The sequence below is a fragment of the Giraffa tippelskirchi genome, chromosome 14 (genome assembly GCF_054371585.1).
Source record: "Giraffa tippelskirchi isolate mGirTip1 chromosome 14, T2T-mGirTip1v1.2.pri, whole genome shotgun sequence".
NCBI classification, from domain to species: Eukaryota; Metazoa; Chordata; class Mammalia; order Artiodactyla; family Giraffidae; genus Giraffa; species Giraffa tippelskirchi.
In genome coordinates this window covers 42,383,904-42,396,508 of record NC_137288.1, presented here as the reverse complement: position 1 = coordinate 42,396,508, position 12,605 = coordinate 42,383,904, and the positions used below count along the sequence as shown (strand labels likewise).

General features: G+C 41.3%; 1 protein-coding gene and 1 long non-coding RNA gene across 6 annotated transcripts in view; one reads left to right on the top strand and one right to left on the bottom strand.

Moving 5' to 3' along the window:
* LOC145534862 (uncharacterized) overlaps nucleotides 1–4,377 on the top strand; it is a 38,502-nt gene extending 34,125 nt beyond the window's left edge. The window contains exons 3-4 of the long non-coding RNA XR_014075027.1: nucleotides 2,430–2,515; nucleotides 3,906–4,377. This is a non-coding gene — a long non-coding RNA (uncharacterized LOC145534862). The remainder of the gene's footprint in view (nucleotides 1–2,429; nucleotides 2,516–3,905) is intronic.
* The window catches only part of CHST9 (carbohydrate sulfotransferase 9), a 283,501-nt gene that overhangs the window by 193,041 nt on the left and 77,855 nt on the right, over nucleotides 1–12,605 (bottom strand). The window lies entirely within an intron of this gene.

The window sequence follows — 12,605 nt, the reverse complement described above, 5'->3', positions numbered from 1 at the left end:
GGAGGGAGGCTTGGTTTAGAGATTCTTATTGCAGCAAAGAAATAAACTTCTTTGGGGAAAGCCACCACAATCTACTGGCTGTTACATTTAGGATTCCCTATACAAAAGTTTTACAAAGTGATTCTACAACTGTCACGCTAATCTAATCACATAGAGATGCAGTGATTACATCTTCATGAATCCTGCAAATTTTTAAGTCCATGTGTCTAAAATGTAAGACTGTATAAACATTCATAACTGGCTAAAAACAAATAGGAAAATAATGCATCTTGCTCATATAAAGACAGAAACCAATACAACATGGTAGAAGGAATTCATTACTTTGTTCAGTATTGTTTGTACAAGTGACAGTTCTAGGCTACGGTACACAGGCCAACTGGATCAGAGCCTGGTTCTCTGGACATGCTCAGTGGCTTGCTTAAAGCCACCCCGAAACAGGTGCCAAGGTCCTCATTCAATTGGCCCCAGAGACAGAGTTTCCTGCACTAAGGCTCTTGCCCCCTCCAGTCTCCACCCTCCAGTCACCGCTGCTAGAGAGCTGAAATAAGAAGGCAGAGCGTGCCCTTCTTTGACCTCAACTGGGAACATACGTGTTGCATGACACAAAGTTTTGCCACTCTGTGTTCATCCCCATGTGACATTAAAAGTGCCACAAGTATTGATTTGGGGACTATAAATAATTTTCAGCAAGTAGGCACATTTGCATATTTAGAACTCAAAAATAATGAGGATGGACAGTATTTGTAAATCTTGCATCAGTACAGGTCATTAAGGTTAGGACTAAATTCAGGGTGGCTCAATTCCTAGACCAAGACCATTTAGATGTGAGCTTCCCCAAGTTGGTTTCCCCTACCTGCTAGTAGCAAGGCCTCTGGGTGTGCTTTGGTGACTGTCCTGACCCCTCAACTAATGTTTGCATTCAACACCATGCTTATCCTCAATATCTACCAGCACCTATCAAAATGGATTATGGACTTTGTTCATGGAAAACATTAAAAGATTTTCCATGCAAGTAAAATATTAACTTCACACTCTAAATTACAGAGTTACTTACAGATAGGGCTACCCAGGTGGCAAAGTCATAAAGAATCCTCCTGTCAATGCAGGAGGTACAAGTGATGTGGGTCTGATCCCTGGGTCAGGAAGATTTCCTGGAGAAGGAAATGGCAACCCACTCCAGTATTCCTGCCTGGATAATCCCATGGACAGAGGGGCCTGGTGGACTACAGTCCATGGGGGTTGCAAGAGTTGGATATGCATGTGCGCGTGCGCGCGCGCGCACACACACACACAGTTACAGATAAATGCAGGATGGTAATTTGTAGGAACTTCAGTAAAAAAAAAAAAAAAAAAAAAAATTCTTGTTTTCTGATAATTGCAACCAGAGAAATTTTTCTTCAAATTATCTTCCAGAGTAAAGGATATCATTAGTTGAAGAAAGTGGCTCTAACACAACATGTGGAATTTCTCATCAGTTTTCTCTCTTAATCCTCTTTGATGACTGAAATTTGTATGATGAAAATTTTGCATTTGCTTTACTTTTTCAAGTCACCACAGTCTAATGGTTGTTACATTTAGGATTCCTTGCACAAAAACTTTACAAAATGATTCTACAACTGTCACGCTAATGTAGAAGAAAATACAGAAAACTCACATCATGACCTATACAACAAGGATGAATGTTAAACATTGTACTAGTTTGCTGTTGCTCCTGAAATGACCTATCACAGACTCAGTGGCTTAAAACAACACAAATGTATTATCATAGAGTTCTGCATATAAAATATACAGGCAGAGCCGTGTGGCTTCGGGAGGTTCCCAGGGAGAATCCTGGCCTTTGGAAGCTTCTGGTGAGTGCCCACTGCCCTTGGCTCCTGGACTCTCCTTCGCCTTCAGTCAAAAGTCACATTGCTCTGACTTCTGCTTCCACCCCTCCATCTCCTCTGACTCCGACCCTCTTCCCTCCCTCTTATGAGGAGCTTTGTGATTATTCAATTGACTGGATAATCCAGAATGATCCCCCCATCTCAAGGTCACATCTGCAAAGTCTTATTTTGCCATGTAAGGTAGCATATTCGCTGGCTCTGGAATTGTCATATGGACATCTTTGGGGCCATTATTTATCTGACCACAAAACTAACCTGGGTTCTCTGGTGGCTCAGTGGTAAAGAACTCATCTGCCAATTCAGGAGATTTAAGAGACGTGGGTTTGATCCTTGGGTGGGGAAGATCCCCCGGAGAAGGACATGGCAACCCACTACAGTATTCTTGCCTGGAGAATCTCATGGAGAGAGGAGCCTGGGGGTCTACAGTCCATGGGGTTGCAAAGAATTGGACACAACTGAAGTGACTTAGCATGCATGCACAAGTGTTATAGTTCAAATACACTGAGGCATGGTCTCTACAGTTAAAACTTGTAATCTGGTCAGGAACTGGTAAATACTACAACAGCCAGGGAGTTCAGAGAAGGAAGAGATGGATCACCAACTGACCAGAAGAATCTCAACTTGTGTAGGTAATACCTGGCTTTTCTTTATTTGTCTGTCCTCTGGAAATGCCATTTCTTCCTCTTGTACTTGACTGACTCCTGCTCATCCTTTAAAATTCAACAGTCACTTCTTAGGAGACATGTCCTTTGATGCCCTAAGCAGAGATGGTATGCTTATCATGTTAAATAAATAGTTTAATTAATTGCATCTCTCACTAGACACCCTGATGGCTCAGTGGGTAAAGAATCCACCTGCAATGCAGGAACCGCAGGAGATGTGGGTTTGATCCTGGGGTCAGGAAGGTCCCCTGGAGGAGGAAATGGCAAGCCACTCTAGTATTCTTGCCTGAAAAAATCCCATGGACAGAGGAGCCTGGCAGGCTACAGTCCAAGGGTCACAAAGAGTCAGGCATGACTGAGCGACTAAGCATGCATGCACATCTCTTACTAGAAAGAGCTCTTATCTTCTAAGAAACCATTATGTTTCTTTTTTCCATTTCTGTATCCTCAGTGCCTTGTGATGATTTGTGTACAGTAGACACATGGCAAATATAAATGAATTAATGGGGGCGGGCACTGTGCACAGAGGGCATGATGACTAACCACATGGTCTTGGGCAGTGAGGATGTCACGTACAGTGCAAAGGTGAGTCACTCACTGAAGCTGGGTGGAGGGCTTTTCCAGCTAACTCATGGAGGAGAGGGAGGTTGGGAGGAAAACCTAAAGAGAAGTCAAGGATGAAGCTCATCTTGGAAGCCTGGGTAAGCAGAGAGACACTCATGGCCATCTATTATTAACAGAAATAATACACAAGGATGGGGAGGTAGAGGTTTGGCTTGGAGTCATCATGACTTCTTTCTTGGTTTCATGAATCTGAAGAGTTTAAGGTAACAGCTCACTGAGATGAACAGGAGATGGTGAGGTGGAATTTAGGAGAAAACTCGGGGCAGTGTTTGGAATTAATCTTCTGAGGAGTAACAGTATGAGCTACAAGGGTTGCTTGAAGGAAAAGACAGTCAGAAAGAAAGAAAGAGAAGAAGGAATCAGAGACAGAATGTTGGTGAGTATAATCAGAGGGACTTAGCTGAAAGGGCACTTTTTAAATAAATCAACAGCAGATGAAGGAGGGAGCCATTGTTCTCAGCGGGACTGCTCATCATCTCTGAGTTGCTAGATGGCAGGAAGTATGTGTGCCCTTGGCCTCACTGTCCTGCGGGGATGGTATCTCATTTCCCAACTTTCCTAGATGATATACCTTCTGAGGGCGGGGGCTTTATCTCTGCATCTCTGTGTCTCCCAGATCCTGGATTCTGCTCTTCACACAGTATATTTATCAAGAGAGTAATAAATGAGTGCGATTCAAGTGTGGTAGTATTTTTAAAATTTTTTTTAATCCAGTTTCTCCTGTTTGCCCCAGGTCCTGGAATGAAAAAAAAAAAGTGCTTACAAAGGAGCTTAAACACACTGTGCACAGGCCAGAGGCTAAAAGCACACCTAGTGTTAATTCTCTGTCTTGTTTGCAAAGTGGACCTGTGTGCAAACACTCTGGATGCTGCTCAGCTGAAACTTCCTGCTACATGATACCTCTCGGGTTCAAATAAAGGACAGAAGCCTGCGCTTAATCAAAAACATAAACAGGAGCTTTCTGTCCCACGATGAGATTTAATCCTAAAGCACCTGCAACGTGTTTATCAGTCAGTCTGAATACCCCTCATGGGGGGTAGTCAGTTCTCAAGTTACTAGACACAGAGCTCCAAGAAAAGGTCTACCAAGTTTCCCTTAAAAGTGGACCTCAAAACGTTAAAGACTAACATCGCTCATAGAACAGGATTCAAAAGACTGAAGACAAAGGACATTTGAACATGCAAACAAAAAAATCTGCTTTTTGGTATGTGTGTGCTTATGTGCTTAGTCGCTCAGACATGTCTGACTCTTTGCGACCCCATGGACTGTAGCCTGCCAGGCTCCTCTGTCCGTGGGGATTGTCCAGGCAAGAACACTGGAGGGGGTTGCCATGCCCTCCTCCAAGAGATCTTCCCAACCCAGAGATTGAACCCGGGTTTCCCAAATTGTGGTGGATTCTTTACCGTCTGAGCCATTAGGGAAGCCCTTGCTTTTTGGTATTTTTTTTCTTTTCTATCCATCAGAGCCAACTTCCCTGAATTGACATCTGATGTTCAGTACAGTTCAGTTGCTCAGTCGTGTCTGCTTTTTGGTAAAGTCATAATAGATACTTGAAAAATTGATCAAAACGTTCATGCTTTCTAGTTAAGTATGAAAGAAATGACAATTTATTAACTTTAGTAAGTTGTCTCGCAGATAATTCTCAGATCTAGCACTCATTTTTTTTAAAAAAATTTATTATTTATTTGGCTGTGTCAGGTCTTAGCTGTAGCAATGGCTCCCTAGTCGCGTCACATGGACTCCAGAGTGCAAGGGATTCAGAGTTGCGGTGCACAGGGTTAGATACTAAGGTAATTAGATACTAAAGCATGTGGGATCTTAGTTCCCCAACCAGAGATTGAACCCACATCCCCTGCAGTGTAAGGCGGATTCCTAACCACTGGACCACCAGGGAAGTCCTGCTTTGACTCACATTAAGGAAAATATTGGATGGAAAAACATACCAGGTGTAGATTGTGTTGCTACCACCCTCAAGTAAGTGCAAATTCCTTTCCAGCCATGTATCTATCTTTCCAAGTGTGTTCTGTGACAATAATCATCTAACTGGCCCATTAACCTTTTTAGCTGATTCCCCTGTGCTCAAGATGGTCCCATTAATGACAAGAAAACTGAAAAATAAAATTAATGGATGAATTACACTATTCAGGAACTGGGATTAATTCTTTCAAAGCAAGCCAGTTTCTAAGCAAAACTGGGCAAACATTTCAAAAGCTTTTCACAGCTGGTTCCTACTGTCATTTCCTTGAAGTTTTAGCAATAACTGGAGAAAAGACCACCTTCAGCATCTTTCTGCCTGAGGGAGCAAGATGACAGTGTAAGAGGAACACATTTAGGCTTTGATATGTCCAGTTGAAAGGGCACTCAGGCTCCAGAGAATTTTCTCTAAATGCTTATTTTGTGCGCTGTGTGCAATTTGTTGTTTAAATCCCTCTAGGAACCAGGAGATTTTCAAATGCATTTTTAGGGAACGGTGATTTTTCAGGGTGAAACAATATCATGCTTCATTGGTAGATGTGTTGGATCAAGTGTTAGAAAGGTTATTAAATCCTATGGTACTGCTTCTTTGCAACCCAAATGATAATGAAGGCTTCTTAGAGAAATACAGAACCAGTGTCAAGAGATGGCTTCAAGGAAAGGTATTAAATCGAATCTGAAGAATGATCACTCTCTATACTCATCAACTCTCACTTAGCGCAGCATTAAGCTTGTTTAAACAGAGATTGGAAAAGAAGTAATACAATATCCTTCCTATTTACCACTCATCCTCACATGTAGAATTGTGACAAGTTTGTTCTGCATGATTAAAATTTAACATCAATTATAACTTATTTGGCCATGAATTGTTCTAAGAACATTCTGAGAGAAAAAAAAGCATATGCAAACTCTGGGTGAGATGAAACATTTCTTTTTGTATTACACAGTTGAGATACATACAACTCATGATTCCATCGTCTCTGAAGATGTGTTTTTCTGAGAGAAATTATTTTTTGTTTCTAAGATAAATACTTTTCAAAGACATATTTGATGGAAAGTGTTCATCCTTCTCTCTTTGTGAGAAAAACTGGCCTCCCTGAGAAGCAGGCCAATCTGCTAAATGACTGATTTACACAAAGCCAATTCACCAAAAATCAATCTGTCGAATGACCCATTTGCCAATTTTTTTCTGAGTGTTAATTTCATCACGTCTCTTTAACCTCTTTTCCCACAGGGTTATCGGTTGGCCTTAGCTAATATTCCTTTGGCAGGTTTCAAGATTCAGATGTCTAGAATCTCTGGAACTTCTGCCTCTGGTCTCATGTATTCCCACCACACCTGTGATTTTTTTTTATCTACTCTTACACGTGCCTCAACTCCTGCCTCTGGCTGTACCAACCTGTTCTGGACCTGGTTTAATATATCTGCATGAAAGTTTAAAGTAAATTTTTCTTGGACTGCAAATGTGGTGATTGGCCCTTTCCAATTAACTTGGGGAAATGGTTTTCAGAAAATTGATTTGGAACCCCCAAATCAATTTGGAACCCAGGGGGCTCCCACGGTGGCTCAGTGGTAAAGAGTCCACTGGCAATGAAGGATCCTCGGGAGATGTGGGTTCGATCTCTGGGTAGGGAAGATTCCCTGGAGGAGGGCATAGCAACCCACTCCAGTATTCTTGCCTAGAGAATCCCATGGACAAAGTAGCCTGGCCGGCTACAGTCCATAGGGTCACAAAGAGTCGGGCACAACTGAAACAGCTTAGCACACACACATGCAAACTACCCAGGGCTTCCCAGGTGGCTCAGTGGTAAAAACGTCTGCCTGCAATGCAGGAGACGTGGGTTTGATCCTTGGGTTAGGAAGATCCCCTGGAGAAGGAAATGGCAACTCATTCCAGTATTCTTGCCTGGAAAATCCCATGGACAGAGGAGACATATGGGCTATAGTCCATGTGATCGCAAAAGAGTCAGACACTGACTTAGTGACTAAACAATAACAACACAACTACTGAAGAAAATATCAGAATAATAATATTCCTTATTGAGTGCTTTCTTTATGTCTGGCCCTTCATAAGTATAACCTCATGGAATTCTAATAGCAAATGAAAGCCTTTCCTAACATACAAGAAAACTGAGGGTTAAAATAATTACATAATTTGCCCAAGGTCACAGAGCCATTAAGCAGCAGAATCAGGATTTGAATCCAGCCTATCTGACTCTAAAGCTAGTGTGCTATATGTTAAACTAAATCACATTTCAAAACACTGTTTTTAATAAAGGTGATAATTACTTAAAAAAACATGAAATAATTTCTGACATGTTTCCTGATGGGAAGCCCTGAAGAAGCCTAAAATTAGATAAAGGATGTATATTTCATACACTTTCAGAAATTCAAAGCCTTAATGAATACTCAAATGTGTAAGATAAGATTCTGATGAGTTTCTGCAAATGTCTTTGCAAAGAAAGAGGAGGTGTCAGAATATGAGAGCTGGATGCATGTTAAATCCCTTTGGTCGTGTCTCCAGGCAAGGATACAGAGTGGGTTGCCAAGCCCTTCTCCAGGGGACCTTCCCGAACTAGGGATCAAACCCGTATCTCCTACGATGGGAGGTGGGTCCTTTACCACTAGTGCTACCTGGAAAGCCCATGAGAGCTGGATATTCTTTCTTAACCAGAATATGAGGTCTCTTAAAATGAGCTGGTTGGTCTCTTAAATTTTCTGTAAAAGATTTAAATGAAACAGAAAGCAGACCCTTAGGAAGTGATTCATGGAGAGCAAGTGTATCATATGAAGCAGGAACTGAGGTGTGTGTTACACTGTCTTGAAAGGAAGTCTATAAAAAGAGTGGGAGCCCTCCATGCTTTCTACTCCTGCCATAATAAGACCGCACCACAATTACTGGAATATCTGGAAGTCACCTCTCTTGGACTGGCCTCTATTCTCTTCCCCAGAGGCTATTCTAGAAATTTATGTTTATTGACATCAGAAGTGTCAGCACAAGGCTGGTAGGAAAAGGAGAAAAACGACTTCAAGGAGTTGTCAGGAAGCTTGTTTCCGCCGTGTCATCCCCGCTGTCGGTATCTGTCACCTTCAGTGCTCATCTAGACCCGACGTTTGCAGAAACACTGGCAAAATCACCTTCCTAAATGAGCTTCTTTGCCCTTTTGCTGAGTGTCCTTCCCCTTTTGGTTGGTTTCTCCAGTAGCAGACTGGGGCAAGTCACTCAATCATTCACTCTTAATATTTACCAAGTGCCTTCTTTTTATAAGAAAAGTGTCCTGGGCATATTTCACTTCAATATTCTTAACAGACGCTGCTTTGCAAATTTATAAGAATTTGAAATGTGCAAAACCATAACTTAGAGTGAATATATCTTCACATGTGCCTGCCCTCTCCTGCTCCAAAGACTCCAGAGAATTGCTAGGAACATTTTCACACAATGATTTTTGGGATTAAACCATGAGTATCTAATAGTATTATTGGCTAATAAATTTAGCTAAATAACTTTACTAGTATCTATCTTCCCAAGGAATCTAATGTACACAGCAGTCCCTTAGGGAATGGCATCTGTGAAAAAAGATTCTGTGGAGGTGGTGGGTGGGGCATGGCTGACTATCAACCTCCTTTTTGGTCCCCAGACAGAGCCCAAAGTGATCTTTGTGTTAATAGGCAATACACGTTCAAGTATTACAGGATAATCATGTTAGAGATCCTTCAACAGTTCAATTCCTCCTACTTGGTGACTCTTCAAAGGACAAATGGTCATTTTCAGAGACTTGGGAAGCTTTTGGAAACTTACTTATGCCCTTTAGGTATAACACAGGCTCACACTTTATGATAGTGATGATTCCCCCATAATCTCAGAATATGTGATACTCAGAATTTTGCAGACTGCTGTGTCCATAGTTTTGGACTCCACCTAAATAAAAGCAAGGAGGAATTTACATACAGAAACAGGAGAACCATATGAGCAAGGAAGGGATTGAAAAGGAAGGTGTAATGGGCAAAGCTAAAGGACACAAACTTCTGAGAAATGTCTTCTTTCCATTCACATTACACTTACCCATAATTTACACCTTTGTCCATTTACCCACTTATGGGTAGATAGAATGGAAAGAAGACGTGTTGTTAATATACTGAGTTACAGCCTTCTGTATTCCATTTCCAGCTTTCATCACTTTTTTTGATGCCTACAGGCTAGGAAACTTCCATTAGGAGGAGAAGGGGGCTATCTCTGCAAGTTGCTCCTAAACTGAATTCCATCTTTGAGATGCACAGATTTCCAGACATGCTACAGAGAGGAGCTGCCAGGTAGGGTCTCCGAGACCTGGCACTATGGTTTAGAATCTTTCTGAATCCTAATGCCTAGGTCAGTGGGCTGGTGGCTGAGAAGTTCTCAGTTGGCCCTTGAGCACCTCTGTACACAGAAGTAAGAAGAGGTTACTCCTTAGTCACTGGCTGCAATAAAGTGTTATTATTTTACTGGATAATAAAACATATCAATTCATAGTCTGGTAAATTTTCCAGTTTCCAGCTTCATGCTATTTGCGACATACCAATATTCCATATAATTGTTAAAGAAAATCTTCTTCCTCTTTTACTCTCTTCTGTTTTGTGTTTTTTTTTTAATCAAAGAGATTGTGACATGATTAAATCATGCTTTTCAAACATGAGAAGGCTAATGCCTTTATGCTTTGTCTTTATGCTAAGTCAGAATCAAACATAAAGAAGCTTATATGGAAGCACGCAGATTTTAGGTTAAACACTGGAGTTATCTTCACATTGGGAGAATGAAGGGGTGCTATGGAAGTTATTTCCTTCTCATTTTTATTTGTATGTTTCTTATAAATGTATTTGGGCACTATATGTGAGAGTGGGTGCTAAGTCGCTTCAGTCATGTCCGACTCTTTGTCATCCTATGGACTGTAGCCTGCCAGGCTCCTTGGTCCATGGGATTCTCCAGGCAAGAATACTGGAATGGATTGCCATGCCTTCCTCCAGGGGATCTTCCTGACTCATGGATCGAATCTGAATCTCTTATGTCTCCTGCATTGGCAGGCAGGTTCTGTACCACTAGTGGCGCTATAAACACATAGCTAAAAAATCTTATTTGCTCTAGAAGATAGAATGAAGGGTTGGGGGTGGGGCAGACATAATCATAAAAAACAGAGACCCCTTGACAGAAGTGGTCCATCTCATCACATTCATTGTGGGGGTGCGGAGCAGGGCACATTTCGCAGCACTGTTACAGAAAACAGAAAATCTTCACTCTCGTTTGTTTTTAGTCTGTTTCATTCCCCGTGTTGCTAATATACTGAGTTACAACCATCTGTACTCCATTTCCAGCTATTATCACTTTAATATACATATATATCAAACAAGATTAGGTTAAACACCTCTTATATTCCAAGATTCATAATAAATACTGACATGAGAAAAATCGAGAAGTCTTGTCTGCCAGGTGATAACACTAAAGTGACAGCAGCAACATGCCTATGACTGAGTTCTCAGTTTCCATTACGAAACTGTTAAGGAGATTTTGCAATCTCCTCTCACAGGTATGTTTATCTTGGTATTGATGTGTATTTATACAGAATGTTAGCAATGGAAATTACAGATGACATTTCATTTTAAATATGCCAGATATGGATTTCAGGAAGCTAGAGATAAAAGAATAGCAGGAGCGATCTACCATGTCCTACGTTTATACCATATGGGCCAGACACAATGCTTGAACTTTGAAACTTCAATTAACCTTCATGGCAACCCGATGAAGTCCAAGCTACAACTCCAAATTTATAAGTGAGTAAAATGAGGCTTGAACTTCTCTGGTGGCTCAGACGGTAAAGAGTCTGCCTGCAATGCAGCAGACCTGGGTTTGATGCCTGGGCCAGGAAGATCCCCTGGAGGAGGAAATGGCTATCCACACCAGTATTCTTGCCTGGGAAATTCCATGGACAGAGGAGCCTGGAGGGCTGCAGTTCAAGGGCTTGCAAAGACTTGGACATGACTGAGTGATAAACATTTTGACTTCTTTTCAAAATGCGGCTCTGAGAGGTTAGGTGGCTTACCAAAAGTCATATAGTCAGCAAGTGCCTAAGACAGGACTCACACCTGTTTTTGGATATAAAGCACATGACTGTCTCCATATTTCGAATACTACGTTGCCTGATAAGATAATTGCAACCGAATAAGATGAAGTGATTTGTACAACTTTTACAGCACAACTAAAACCCAGGTTTTCTATTTCCAAGATCTGCAACCTATCTACTACACTTATAAGAGGCTAATTTACATTATAAAACATTTTGAGAGTAGATTCCCTTTAACATAAAGGTTACTAACTCACAACTTTAAAAAGCATATGAAATGTGTAAATCTTGGTTTTCCAGCATTGAATAAGCATTGGACAAACAGTGGGACCAAGGGTTTCTTAATGTATAACCACATGCTGCTGCTGCTGCTGCTAAGTCGCTTCAGTCGTGTCCGACTCTGTGCGACCCCATAGATGGCAGCCCACCAGGCTCCACCGTCCCTGGGATTCTCCAGGCAAGAATACTGGAGTGGGTTGCCATTTCCTTCTCCAGTGCATGAAAGGGAAAAGTGAAAGTGAAGTCGCTCAGTCGTGTCTGACTCTTAGCGACCCCATGGACTGTAGCCTACCAGGCTCCTCCGTCCATGGGATTTTCCAGGCAAGAGTACTGGAGTGGGGTGCCATTGCCTTCTCTGATATAATCACATATTTACAGTTAAAAAACAAGTGCTACTCTGAAGGAAAAGCATGTCAGTTGCAATTATTTCATGATTTTCCAGTCTGACATAAATGCCAATAGAACAGACTTTTAACTAAAATTAAGTTGAATGGAATTCAATCATGAGAGAAATTCCTGGTGCTTTTACTCTACGGGTAATAAATGTGAAATTGTCACATGTTAAGGAAATCAATATGGTGGCCTCAAAAATCTTCCCCGTAAAATTCAGATTTTAAATAACTTTAGCAAAAACAAACAGGAAAAAACCATAGTACATCATTCAGATCCAAGTTGTGGAGCTTGAACAGCAACCAATATACCCAATCCTTTGCCACAGTCCAGGATTCACCCTAATTAATTTCAGCATCTCCCACTGGTTGATACAAAGGAGATTGTTGCAGACAATCTTTATCAGCCAAGTCAGGTATGTTTTTCTATCTGTGAAGAACACTGCTTGTTTTAATTCACCTCCTTTAAGAATAGTTTGCATACTTGTCAAGAAAACTATAGGAAAACTTGGTTCCCAGACACAGATAAAGTCTTGTTCTACATGCCCTAATCTCTGGTGATTTATTAATGCCAGAACCCAAAGCCCTGAAAAGACAAGCACAATTGATTTTCCCTGCATTCTAGTAACTAGAAAACACTAATCTCTAAATTACTGTTAAACCTCAAGTACATCAGTGTGTGAGACGTAACCTATGAGA